Source organism: Hordeum vulgare, chromosome 2H (genome assembly GCF_904849725.1).
Source record: "Hordeum vulgare subsp. vulgare chromosome 2H, MorexV3_pseudomolecules_assembly, whole genome shotgun sequence".
Taxonomy (NCBI): domain Eukaryota; kingdom Viridiplantae; phylum Streptophyta; class Magnoliopsida; order Poales; family Poaceae; genus Hordeum; species Hordeum vulgare.
This window is the reverse complement of record NC_058519.1, coordinates 87,264,227-87,278,965: the sequence shown is the minus strand read 5'-3', so window position 1 is coordinate 87,278,965 and position 14,739 is coordinate 87,264,227.

Sequence of the window (14,739 nt, the reverse complement as noted above, 5' to 3'; positions counted from 1 at the left end):
TTTTGAGCTTATTATGGCATTTTGACCTAAATGGGCTAATTATGTATTTTTGGGGAAATTAAAGCAAGGATAATATGAAACAGGAGAAGAAAGAGGAGGAGGAGGAGAAGAATAAGAAATCAAGAAAAAGGAGGAGAAGGAGGAGGAGGAGAAGGACTAGAAGGTGCTTGGCATTTTGGAGCTAAATGGGCTAATTATGTATTTTTGAAGCTAAATGGGCTAACTATGTCATTGTTGGGGAAATTAAGGCAAGGAGGATATGAAAGAGGAGAAGAGAAACTTACCGTAGTGGTCATCAAGGAGGAGAAACACCTGGAGAAGGGTCGTGCGATGCCGCTCGGGAGTAATTCTGCAGAATAGATATTTTGCAATGTCTCAGTTAGCATGATGACACTCAATTATTAATACTAGTTTACAATGAAACTCACCATGCCAATCGAAGAGAAGATGGGTATCGGTGGAGGGACTTGACCGCTCTTCTCGCACAGACCCTGGAGAGTGGGTCGTATTAGTTAGTAATGAAACAGGCATTACACACATCATTTGGCTAATGTGAAAAAAAAACTTACCACAAAAAGCTCGTACAGGGCCCGTTGACCCGCCTCATTCCGGGACCTCTCCTCCTCAATCAATCGTGTCGTGGTCTGGTCCCTCTCATCAAGAGCAGCCTGACTTGCCAATCTCTCTTTCTCAAGAGGAGCCTCAAGAGCAGCCTGGCTTGCCAATCTCTCTTTCTCAAGAGCAGCCTGGTTTGCCAATCTCTCTTTCTGAAGAGCAGCCTGAAACACCATTCCTCATTACCACAGTAATGATCTATGGTGACACACATAATGAAATGGATGAAAGTGTTCTTAGTCCGTACAACTAACCTCGATGGAAAGTTCGACTGGCCATGGACGACGCATTATCTCAGGACAGCTGCTCGACTGGCGCGCCTTGATCTCCGGAAGAGTGAGTGGACAACGTATTATCCCATCTCCAATGGCTATCGAGCCATGGGGCCTCCCGCCACCAGATATCATCACCATCTCTGGATCCAAAGGTTCCTGGCTAGGGTTAAAGTCATCCCCTTTCGTAGCCATCCCCGCGTCCCTGTATGCCACGAGCTTCTGGTGGGATGATATGTTGGTGAAGTTATTAGGATCATCGAGGTCAGAGTCATAGAATGCCTTCGCCTTCTTGTACGAGGCAGTATGGGCCATGCCATAAAGGTCGTACAATTGTGGCATCTCCGTCTTATTGTGATGCGCCTAAAAGAGAGGAAAAAAATATTAGCATCAAGAATGAATTGCATGAATCATGAAGCAAATCACATACCCAGTTTTGTCCAAACTGAAGTAAGTTGGCGCTGCCTTGATGGTGTGGCACACCAAACATTTGGCTACGCCGATCCTTCGCATTCTCGTGGACGGCTCGCCAGCTGCGTGTGCACCACTCATCAACCAAAGCCTCCCAACAATCCATCTTATCCGCACACCATCTCGGGGGCACCTGTAAGTTATTAGAAGGAATTTTCAGCGCTACGCCTATGAATGAAATCAAGAAAACTACGTAGAAGGACTTAAGAATAGGTAATTACCTTCATGTATTGCTCCTTCTTCAGAAACTTTCCGCGGCAATCCTTCTTCTGCTTCTTAATACCACGCGTGGTGTAGTAATCTCGAATAGCCTGCGGCCGAGCCTCGTGGCGCAAGTTCTGTAGTAACCGCCTAGACTTGGCCTCGAGAACCCTGGCCGCCTCCTCCTCATATCCATCCTCACACCTATAGAAGCTCTGCAATCAAACGCGAAAACACCGATTAGTACAATAATTAGCTATATTGTTAATTTTAGATTCTGTAGAAGGATAATTTACCCAAAAGCTCTTGATCACCATCTCGGTCCTCGTGTGGCACAAGACACCATCTATAATCTCCTCCGGCGGGGCCTGCGCAGCCTGGTAGTGCTCCCAGGAAAATCCTAGTGTAGGAACCTGACCCTCACCAGGCAACGTGACAAACCCCGGGAAATTTGTCCGGCAAAGCACACCAAGGACGGAGTTCGGCCTGCAGAGTCCAAGAGGGTGTACCCATCCCCTGCAGTACGATAAGGTCAACGCATTTGATATTTGAACAAACTTGAAGGCAAAAGCTAAAAAAGAGTAAATGTACCTATCTATCTCCTTCAGGTTTAATCACCGGCCTCTGCTCGCGGGTAGCCGGCGTGACCAGGAGATGTGTACTACCACGCTTGTACACGGTAGCCCTGTCCACCTGCACATCGCCCTCACTATCCGTAAGCTCATCCCCACCATCCCCGCCCCCGAGCCACCCGGACCCTCGGTCCAATCCGGCAACTCGGTACGATCCGGCCAGGTCTCCCATCCGGGCCTCTCCACGTCGGGTGAAGCCTCCGGAACCGTAGTCTCCTCCGGCTGCTCCTGGGCCGAATGCACCTCGACCCGAGGTTGCTCCTGGACCGGAGTCTCATGGGACGAATGCCCGTCAACAACAGGCTCCTGGAACGGAGTCCCCGTAGCCTCCTCCGCAAACGGGTCGACCATAATAGTCCTATGATCGGGTGAATGAGCTGGTGGTGGTGGCGAGGACGGCTCAACAGTCCTCCTCGATCTTCCGCGGCCACCACCTCTCCCTGTACCCTTCCCCTTCTTCCCTACCCGACCAGCACCTCTCCCAGTGGGGAATGCCGCCGACGAAGAAGAACCCACGGGTGGTGTCGAAAGACTGTCTGCCAAGGCTCTACGGAGATATAGGGGTGGAAGGGAAGTACCACCCCTCGTGCGGGGCGCCTGGGAAGAACCCGTCGAGCGATCTGGACCAGCGCCCACCATCTTTCCACACCTGGTGACCTGCCATGATAAAGATTAGAAGAAATTAGTACAACATAGAAAAATTGAATAACTGACATGAATAATAATATGTACATGAATAATAAAGATTAATATATATATAATTTAAGTTGTGAATCTTACAAACTAATAATCATTATCAATAAATGCATCATCATCATCACTATGACGCATGTCTTCATGAATGACGTGCTCGTCGGGTTCAACAGTGTGAAGTTGTGAAAGGCCTTCCTTTAATCGTTGAAGCATTGACAGATCACCGCATCAGTAACCTCTACGAGTTCCAGGTCTTCGGGTTCCGGCTCAGGGCTGGAGTCGGATTCATTGTCGCTGTCTACTTCCATGTTCTTGGGTGAAGCACGGCGGTTCTTGAAACGTTTCTTGGAAAGACGTGTTTCTTGGAAGAATTCTCCATCATATGTGTCTGGGTTAATGTGAGGTTCATAATCCTGTTCATTTGGGAGAGGTGGTTTGACATGTGGCGGCACTTCATAAACAACATACCAACCTTCCAGATTCTTATCCGTTTGGCATGCCCACGGTAGATAGAAAACTTGGGTCGCCTATTGAGCCGTAATATAGACATCGGGAACATCTAAATGGGTGTTTGGATTGATTTCGACTAGTCCTATATGTTCATAAGTCCTTCTAGTCTTTTTCGGCTGGAACTAATAACATTTGAAGACTACGACGTTTGGTGGGTTTTCACCATAGAATTGAAGTTCATAAATTGCTTCAACTCTTCCATAATACTCGATAACACCTTCGCCGATAGCAGAGACACCACAATTTGTAGATTTCTGGTCGGGCATAGATAGCTCTTAGCCAAAGGTACGAAAGAGATAACCGTTGATGTTGTATTTCTCAAATGAACGGACCTTATAGTCAAAACCATTAGCGACTTGTCTCAGTTCGGCGTCCATATACTCTGAGTTAGCCTACAAGTTTGATACGAAACGGTTGTTGCATTAGCCGCAAGTTAGACCAAGAATGAAATGGTCCATTATTGATAATTACCGTTTGTTTGAACCAAGAGATGAAACCGGGATAGCCGCCTCCTGTCTTTGATAGAAGCTCATACTCTTCAACGGAATCATTTTCGATCATCGCTCCATCCGAGAATTTGGCGACGTAACGGCTGTTTGAAATATCCGGGAATAAGAGCTGTTCAAATGAATTAGAAGTTACGGGAAAATGTGCCAAGAACTCACTCGATGTACGGCCGCACTTGTGTTAGGTTGTTGAAATTATACAACGAAATGTTCCGCCATTCTTCGACATCCAACGTTATTGGTTTCGAAGCACCGGCTGGTGCGAGCTTCCCTTTGAATAGGCTGAGGTTGGACCCACCTTTTTTAGGGTCTGCATCATTGTGCCGAGGCTTCGGATTATGCAAATGATGATTTTTGGCTTCGTAGTGTGTTGTCACAAAGTTTGCCACCTCCTCAGTAATGAATGCCTCAGCTATCGATGCTTCAATTCTACGCTTATTTTTACATTTAGCTCGAAGGGTCTTCTACATCCTCTCGGTTGCATAGCACCAACGATCTTGCACGGGCCCACCCAAACTTGACTCGGTCGGTAGATGTAAAATCAAATGCTGCATTGGATTAAAGAAGCCCGGTGGAAAGATCCTCTCTAACTTGCACAACAACTCCGGTGCAAACTCCTCCATGTCTTCTAGCACGCCAGGCGACAATTCTTTCGCACAAAGAAGACGGAAGAAATAGCTCAGCTCTGCCAGTACTAACCATTCATCCTCAGGAATAAAGCCACGTAACATCACCGGCATTACCCGCTCTAGCCATATGTGCCAATCATGACTCTTGAGACCAAAGATTTTTAATTTTTCAAGACTTGCTCCCCTCTTTAGATTCGCTGCATACCCATCGGGGAACATCAAGTGCATTTTCACCCACAAGATAATTTCCCTCATAGCTCGCCTTCCAAGATTGAACCAGGCCTTTGGCTTCGACCACTTCTGCTTTCCTTTGCCTTCTCGCATGTTTTGTAATGGTCTATGACATAGTGTATCTTGATCGACTCTAGCCTTAATATTATCCTTTTTCTTCCCATCTATGTCGAACAATGTACCAAAAATAGCCTCTCCGATATTCTTTTCAGTGTGCATCATGTTGATATTGTGTGGAAGAAGGAGGTCTTTGAAGTAAGGCAGATCCTAGAAGCATGGCTTGTGAGTCCAGGCGTGTTTTGAATTATACCCCTTGAAATACCCTGGACGCTCTGGATCAGGCTCGAGGGCGTTTAACTGATCCAGGATCTGTTGGCCTATGAACGCAGGTGGTGCCAAGTTTTTGACAACTTTACCTTTGGTAAAGTTCTTCTTGTCTTTTCTGAACCGATAGTCAGGATCCAGGAACTGTCTATGCAAGTCAAAGCAAGAATACTTCCGACCCTCCTGCAACCAATGAAACTGAAGAGCTGCCTTGCATTGGGGGCACGGGAACCTTCCGTGCACACACCATCCAGAGAATAGCGCATACGTTGGCAAGTCATGCATAGAGTACATGTACCACACATGCATTTTGAAGTTTTCTTTTCTAGCGGCATCGTATGTCTTGACCCCATTATCCCAAGCTTCTTCCAGTTCATCCTTAAGCGGTTGCAGGTACACATTCATATTCTTCCCCAGATAATTGGGCCCTGGAATTATCAACGTCAGAAATATGTTCTTTCTTTGCATAATCCGCCCGGGGGCGAGATTGAGTGCAATGACAAATACAGGCCAACAACTGTATTGGGTTGCCATCATGCCGAAGGGATTAAAACCATCCTTGGCGGAGTAGACTCGAGGATTCCTTGGATCTGCCACTTTATCCTGATGCAATCCATCGAAATGTTTCCACGCTTCCCCATCTGATGTGTGTACCATCATCTTATTCCCATCCGCATCTAGTTCAGTTCTTTTGCCCAATTTGTGCCATGTCATCTGTCTGGCTGTCTCTTCGACCATGAAAAGACGTTGAAGTCTTGGTACGATTGGCATATACCGAAGAACACTAAATGTGATTTTGGTCTGCCTCTTCTCACCCATACCGTTGTCTACCACAAGATACCTGAAAGACTCGCAATTGGGACAATAGTCCAAGTGTGCATACTCCTTCCTAAATAAGACACATCCTTTCTCACATGCATCTATCTTCTCATAGGGCATCTTAAGTACACGAAGTATTTTGTCCGACTGGTACAGGTTTGCAGGCATGACATGGCCTTTGGGTAGGAAGCGTCCAAATAGTGTCATCATCGTGTTGTAGCATTCTCTTCCCAAGTTGAACTGAGCCTTCAAAGCCATTACTTGTGCAATTGCATCCAACTGACAGAGCTCAGTGTGCTCATGGAGAGGACGTTTTGAAGACTCCAACATTTCATAAAAGGCCTTTGCAGATTCCTCCATCTCATCTTCCGAATCCCGAGCATCATCAAAGTCTTGCACCATGTCTTCGATCCCGGTACCATGCTCGTCCGTGCGACGACGGACCACCTCAGCTCTTGTGCGTTGTATAGACTCACCATGAAATGTCCACACCATATAATTAGGCTTAAAACCCCTCCACTGCAGGTGTTTAATCATTACAGCCCCTGTCGTCTTTTTATAGTTGTCGCATCCAGGACAGGGGCAATAGTTTCTTTCCTGGCCATTTGCGAATGCGGCTTTCACAAATTCCTTTGTTTTTACAAACCATTCTTTCGTCATCTCTTTCTGACTAGGGTGACCGGTATACATCCACGCACGATCACTCATCTTGCGTAGCTACTAAAAACAGAAGAAATATATTTATATATAATTTAGCATTTATATTCATTGGTTAATCAGGTTCGCCATTTTTATTACGTCTAGGCAACCTACACGCTAATAGGTAAAGATAGGTCCTAATCCCACCCGAGTATGTGTAGATTGGGTTCGTTTTCCCATGCTCTGCTCCGGATCCAACGCAAAATTTCGGAAGCACCTCCCCGTTGTTCTCCTGATACACGTCTCCGCAATAAATAGAGAGGATGTGCATCCGGAGAACAACAGGGAAGCACTGATGAAATTCCTCATCGGATCCAGAGCACAGCATACGGGAAAACGAACCCAATCTACACATACTCGGGTTGTCCATGGATAATGTTGGACAATTCGAAATGATGGCGGTTATAAATATGCAAAGACATGCATATTTATAGATGTCGCCCTTTCGAACGGGAGACGCATACTTGTCACGCATACTGATAAATTAATTTAATTACCTAAATCTAGAAAGTTTCATCCGGAAACCGAGCCACAGTAAATGAAGGGGCGGGGAGGAGATGAAATTTGTACTGACCCACGAATGCAGGGGCGGAGCTCGTACAACGCACGGGTAGGTCTTCGCACACCAGCCCTCACAGCGACGAGACAACTATCACATGTAAATCCACGCGATCAACACAAATATTCTAATTATGTCATTTTATAGCTAAATGGGACAATTATCTCATTGTTGGGGAAAATAAGGTAAGGAGAATAAGAAATAGGAGAAGAAAGAGGAGAAGAAAGAGGAGGAGGGGAAGAAGAAGAAGAAATCAAGAAGAAGGAGAATGAGGAGGAGGAGAAGAATGAGAAGGTATTTTTCTTCTTCTTCTTCTTCTTCTCATCCTCCACCACCTCCTCTCCTCTTCTCCTCCGCCTCCTCCTCTCCTTTTCTCCTCCTCCTCTCCTCTTCTTCTTCTTTCACGGGAAATTTCGGCATGACATGTCCCAATTCCAAATATCACGTGTCCAAATCACATGTCCACATATGACATGTCCACTTCAAATTCTCATATAATAGGAAGAACAATATAGAACTTGAAGCAAAATGCAAGAGTCTTTTTTCTTCGCAATATTTGGAACTAGTGCTAATCAATTCTGTTTTTTTTCTTTAAATAGCCGATATGAAACTTGAAGAAAAATTTGCAACCTAATAAAAATTAACCAAAGTAACTTAACCTAAGAACCTAATAAAAATTAACCTAAGTAACTTAACTAAATTAACCTAAACAACTTAAAGTAAGAACCTAATAGCAACAAGAACCTAATAACAATAACCTAACTAAATTAACCTAAGTAACTTAACATAACTAAATTACCCTTAGCAAAGAGGCAAAGGGAGGAAAGGAGGGCCGGAGGACTTACAAGGGGCTAGGGGAGACGTCAGCGACGAGGTGGAGCTCGGGGGAAATGTCGGCGGCAAGGTGGACGAGGGGCACGGACAGGAGGGGGCATTGGTGGAGCAGGGGTCGCAAGGAATATGGGGCACTGGTGGAGCAGGGGAACGGAGAGGAGGGGGCGCTAGTGGAGCAGGGGCATGATGGTGGAGGAGGGGGTCGTAGGGAGGAGGAGGGGCGAGCTCCGGCGGCGGGTCGCGGGGAGGAGGGAGGAGGGAGGACGAGCTCCGGTGGCGGTGCAGGGAGAGAGTCGGGGGCGGTGGTGGAGCAGGGGATAGGAGAGGAGGGGGCGGTGGTGGAGCAGGGGCATGATGGTGGAGGAGGGGGTTGCAGGGAGGAGGAGGGGCGAGCTCCGGCGGCGGGTCGCGGGGAGGAGGGAGGAGGGAGGACGAGCTCCGGCGGCGGTGCAGGGACAGAGTCAGACGCTGCGGTGAGCCGTTACGGGGGGGAGAGAGGGGGTGGGGTGGGGGTTGACGACGTTAGGTCTAGTGGGCGCTTTTCCGTCTTCCCCCGACGGCAATGGGGTAACAGGTTGACGGCAAAGAGGTGGACCGTTATGGGTTAGAGGGCGGTGTGGGGTGGGTTCTTTGTCGTCTGCCTGCATGTGCTTTGCCGTCAGCTGGCAGACGGCAAAGAGGCAGCAAATGACAAAGACACTCTTTGCCATCAGCCTGCTCTTTGCCGTCAGGTTTTGGGTAGCTGATGGCAAAGAGTGTCTTTGCCATCAGGCAGCAGACGACAGAGAAGCAGCAGATGGCAAATTCTCTGATTCCAGTAGTGCTTGTTCTATTCATGTCTAAGAAGGATGGGACTATCACGATCTGCGTCGATTACCGTTCCCTCAATGAAGTCACGATAAAGAACAAGTATCCACTCCCCAAGATTGAAAACATGTTTGACTAGTTAAATAGTGCTAAGGTATTTTCCAAGATCGGTCTCAGATCTGGATATTACCAACTGAAGATTTCACCCAAGGACATACCTAAGACTGCATTTGTGACCAAGTACTGTCTCTACGAATGCATAATCATGTTATTTGGGTTGACCAATGCCCCAGCATACTTCATGTACCTCATGAACAAAGTCTTCATGGATTACCTACATATGTTTTTGTTGTCTTCATAGATGACATATTAATCTTCTCCAAGTCCGAAGAAGAATATGAGCAACACTTGAGGCTAGTGTTGGAAAAGCTTCGAGAGCACCAACTTTATGCCAAGTTTAGCAAACGCAAATTCTGGTTGCACGAAGTTGGCTTCTTGGGTCATACCATGAAGAAAAACGGATTGGTAGTCGATGCTTCCAAGATTACCACGGTAACCAACTGGGAGTCGGCAATCGATGTGAAGGAAGTCTGAAGCTTCCTCGGACTTGCGGGATACGACCGCAAGTTCATGGAAGGATTCTCTCGCATCGCCCGACCAATGACTCAGCTCTTGAAGACGGGCAAAAAGTTTTAATGGATGCCGGAGTGCGAAGAAAGCTTCCAGGAACTGAAGAAGAGATTGACTACCGCCGCGGTACTAGCTACTCCGGATATCAGCAAGGAGTTTTTGATATATTGTGATGCCTCAAGGACCAGTCTCAGAGGCGTCCTAATGCAAGACGCTAGGGTCGTGGCTTACCTGTCACCGCAACTACGCCCGCATGAGGAGAACTACGCCACTCATGACCTCGAGTTGGCAGCAGTAGTGCATGCCCTAAAGACATGGCGACATTACCTTCTAGGGAAGCGATGCGAAATATAAACCGACCACAAAAGTCTAAAGTATATTTTTACTCAAAGGGAATTGAATATGAGGCATCAAAGATGGTTGTAGCTAATCAAAGACTACGACCTCAGCATTCAATACCACCCCGGTAAAGCCAATATGGTGGCCAATGCCTTAAGCCGGAAGGCCTGCACCTTGAATGTTATGCTCAAGGAAAGGCTACCCACCTTGTATGACGAGCTGGAGAGCTTCGGGTTGGAGCTAGTGGAACCAGGATTCCTAGCTAACCTCGAAGTCAAACCCACTCTAGCAGATGACATCAAAGATGCCCGGAAGGGACACGGGAGCATTGAAGGCATCAAGAAGAAGATCCAGGAAGGGAAGGCCCCAGAATTCTGAGTGGATGAACAAGGAGTCGTATGGTTTGGGAAACGTTTATGCGTACCCAACAAGGTTGAACTCAAGAATTTAATCTTGCAAGAAACCCATGACACACCCTAATCAATTCACCCCGGTGGGACCAAGATGTATCAAGACCTCCGAGAAAGGTTCTGGTGGCATGGCATGAAGAGGGAAATAGTTTCCTATATCGCCAAGTGCGATGTGTGCCAACTAGTCAAGGCTGAGCACCAACGACCTGCTGGATTGCTACAACCTCTCCACGTGCCGGAATGGAAGTGGGACCGAGTCAGCATGGACTTCGTCACCGGTCTACCTAGGTCCAACAAAGTCCATGACTCCATACGGGTCATTGTCGACCATCTGAGCAAGGTCTCTCACTTCATTCCAGTCAGCACCACTTATGGTGGTGACAAGCTGGCAAGTCTCTATATTGAGCGTATTGTAAGCCTCCATGGAGTTCCCAAGGACATTATATCCGACAGAGGCACGTAGTTCACCTCAAGATTCTGGAAAGAAGTTCCAAGAAGCTCGCGGAACCAGGCTCTCTTTCGGCACCGCCTTCCAACCGCAGATGGAGCAAGTGAATCAGATACTTGAGCTATGCTCCGCGCTTGTGTCTTAGCGCACACGGACCAAATGGGAAGACTGTCTACCATTCGCTGAGTTCTCATATAACAATAGCTATCAGTCGAGTCTCCAGATGGCACCATTTGAAGTGCTATACGGATGGAAGTGCCGCACCCTACTCAACTGGTCCGAAACTGGTGAAGGATTGATATTCGGGCTAGAAATTCTTTGTGAAGGAGAAGACAAGGTGCAACTTGTCAGGGAAAACCCGAAGTCTGCAAATTCATGACGGAAGAACTATGCGGATTCTCACCGCAGGATATTGGAGTTCAACCTCGGAGACCACGTGTACCTCCGCGTCACACCTCTCAAGGGGACCAAGCGTTTCCACATCAAGGGGAAACTTTCTCCAAGGTTCATTGGACCTTTTAAGATCACGGCAAGGCGTGGAGAAGTTGCTTACGAGTTGAAGCTACCTACGGAACTTTCGGGTGTGCACAACCTCTTGAATGTGTCGCAACTCCGGAAGTGCCCTCAAGCGCCAAACTGTCCAGATCTTTATAAGGACATTGACCATCAAGCCATTGACCTTCATCCTGACCTCACTTATCGCGAGAGATCGATCTGCATCCTGGGTGAAGCAAAGTGTTGCACCAGAAGCCGCACCATCAAGTACTTAAAGTTTCACTGGAGCAACCACACCAAAGCAGAAGCAACATGGGAGTGTGAAGACTATCTCTGATCCAAATTTCCATGCCTTTTTAGCACCTAGCTTAGGAATCTCGATTTGTGGGAATTGATTTGAATAGTTTTGTAAGCAGAAGGCCATTTCTGCCCATTTCATGGGTTTTCAAGTCTGCGTTGGAAACCTTCTCGGCCAAATCCCAAATTTGGTGTCCAAACTTATTATCATCTTGTATGTGATCATGTTAAGTTTCATATCAATTGAAGCCCATCTGGTAGCCCCAGCACCCATCAAACACCTTGTGTGTATTCACCAAAGTTACTGCTTTGGCCCCTTCCACTATTACCCTTGAGCTTAAATATTTACCACGCCTCTACATAGTTACCTTTTACCTCCAGTAGCTTTGCCATGGCCTTTGGTCAATTATTGGAGGGAGACTCCATATAGCTACCTCTCATTTTTACCTTGGCAGCATCATTTTTACCCCACTTGCTATACTTGTACTTAAGCCAAAGCCCCCACATTCTTCCAGGGCATCTCTAGCATGCTAATGCACCCTTTCATATCAAAATATAGCATGCTCATGTGGGAAAAATGAGCAGCACATATAAAACTTGATTTTTGGGTGACATATAAATTTGAACTACAACTGCTAGCTAGACACCACCTCTTGAGCTAAAACTTTGCAGAAATGTAGTCCACCAATGCCAAAGACTGCTATGCATGGTTTCACCTCATCATCTCTCCACTAAGTGCCCTCATTTCCAACCTTAAGTTTGCTGCTTCAAACTTAATGGTAGTCAAACCCCTGCCTAATCTGCTCCACTCAAGTTCAAACTTCACAACTGCTTCGTGGCACTCATGCCTTGCATATTTGACACCTTGGCCTAGCCAAAGGGTGGCCCGGACACTAAGTGAGGTGGTGACCACCTCCTTGGCATGCAAAAACGGTGCTCTGCACCTTGTCTTCATCTTCCAGACTATACCCGGCCATTGCAGCCTATCTAAGTACGTCGTAGGACCCCCCCCTTGACCGGTCCAACCCGTCCCCGACGCCAAGATGCAGCCAAGGTTGTTCAGGCATGCGCGACCACCTTGTGCAGAGAGCACCGAGAGCTCCCAAGCTTCCATCGGCTGCCCCCTCGGTTATCTCCTCGCCCCAAGCTCTCTCATACTCTGGCTAGCTCCCTCCTTCCCGTGTGCACCTCCCAACCTCCCCAAATATCTCCCCCATGCACTCCTTCCCCCATCGCGACGAGGTGCCACCGTGGTTCCACTCAGCTTCGGCTCTCCCGAGCCTCCTCCCCCTTTAGAGCATCGTGTAGGACCCACTATGCTGCTCCTATGGCCACCGGGGCCTTCCCCGAGCACGGAGAGGGACGAGGCATGCGCCCAGGGCCCGACAGGGTCTCCAGCACGGCGAGGGTGGCTTGAGTCGCGGTGCCCCTCGCCCTCCTCTGTTCCTTCATCTTGGATGCGAGGAATAAGAAAGGCCCGACAGGCGGGGCCCCACGTCAGCCTGACGCCGGTCGAGCCCCCTCTCTTTAAGTGGTCGCTCCCCCGGCCGGATGCCGCCTCCCCGCGTGGGAGACGTATTCCGAAGAATATGCTTTCGGGGTGGCCGCTCCGCTGGCCTGCCCGCGCGGCTGGGCCGGCCCATCTTCCTATCTGTCGCCTGAGCGCAACTTAGCTCCAGGGTAAAGCCCCTTTCACCTTTTTCAGAAACTTGTAAAATCCATCAAAAATTCATTGTGGCTCCAAATCTGATGATTCGAAATTCTTCAGGTTCATAAAATCAAGATCTGTCCAAAGATGTGCTTTGCACATTTTTCCAAATAACTATTATATGGTTTCATATTCAAATATAGATTTGAATATATTTAGCCCACCTTTCAAAAATCCTAGAGGATTCAAATGAACTCCAAATGGAGTGATAATAATTTCCATAGACTTCTTATATCTTGCAGTATTTTTGAGGCATTAGTCAACATTTTTATCTGGCATGATTATGTTGCATTAAATAAATAGCTTCCTTTTTATATTTATCCAATGTTAGAAAATCCCTAGAATATTCATATCAACTCCAAATCTAGTGAGACAACTTCCTAAATATTCCTAAAATCATGCTCTATTTATTGAGTGCCTCCACTCATTTTTAGTAGAATAATTTTTGTAGGCTTACTTAGGGATCACCTATTCCTCCTTTCTTCCATTCAAAATTCCCTGATGGTCCAAATCTCGTCTAGCAAGCTTCAGGTATTTTTCTTATGACCAGAGAGGTCCAAGAAAAATAAAACTTCCATTTATATAGCAATTTTGTTTCTGCTTGCTGTCTGGCTTATTGTGGTTGTTTCCGACAATAGTTGACGCGTAGACGGAGTACTCGGAGTGGGATCGAAAGACCTTGAAGACCCTGCAAACTTATGTGAGCAAGGCATGCAGCCCTTTGAACATGTTTGAGCAAAGTAATTATTGCATGCCAAGTAGAGAAATTATTCCCGTTGCATATGATCATGAGTATTCTGTAAATCATCGATATGGTGTTACCGATGGCTCCTCCGGTGCTCTTGCATTTGAGCATGATCCTACCACCTATGAGGGTCACGCTAATATTATGTTGACAAGTAGACAGTAGTGCTACGCATAGTAGAAGCATAAGAATGATGATGGTAAAGTTGATATCAAAGGTTTACGAAAACCCCGTCGGGTGCCACTAATGCCCGAGGGTAATGATGAGTTAGGTGGCCACTTGTGAAGAAGTGGTGCACCGGGTATATTTTGTGTGAGCGGTTTCGGAAATGGGAATAGATTTATGATGTGGCGAACCTTACATGTAAGAACACGATACCCCTTTATGGGACGGGGCTTTGTTGCTTAGGTCTCTACTGGCAAAGATCCACATTACTAGGGGCAGGAGTGATATGTGGTCACTCTCATGACGGGGTCGTACCAGGTAGGTCGACTATGCCATTTTTATGTGTTCCGGGCACACCGTTGGTCCCTGCAAGGATGATACGGTCTAGAGTCGGTGCTCGTAAGACGTACATCACGAGGGTTGGGTACCAATCGAGTGAACTCTTTGTCTAGTATCTTGAGGGAAAAGACAATGATCGGGTACTTACCTCGGGTATGTCATATACCGCGAGTCGTGGTTGACACGGAAGTTTCCCGGATCTCGTGGGTACAGCGTACAACCTCTGCAGAGTGTAAAACTATTCGAATAGCCATGTTCACGGTCAAGGACAGTTGGGTAATCCTGCTTAAACTGTGTCCAATTGTTGCCGCATAAACCAAGTGTGAGCGTGTGTGTTTAAAGGTGTTATCTAAGGAGGATG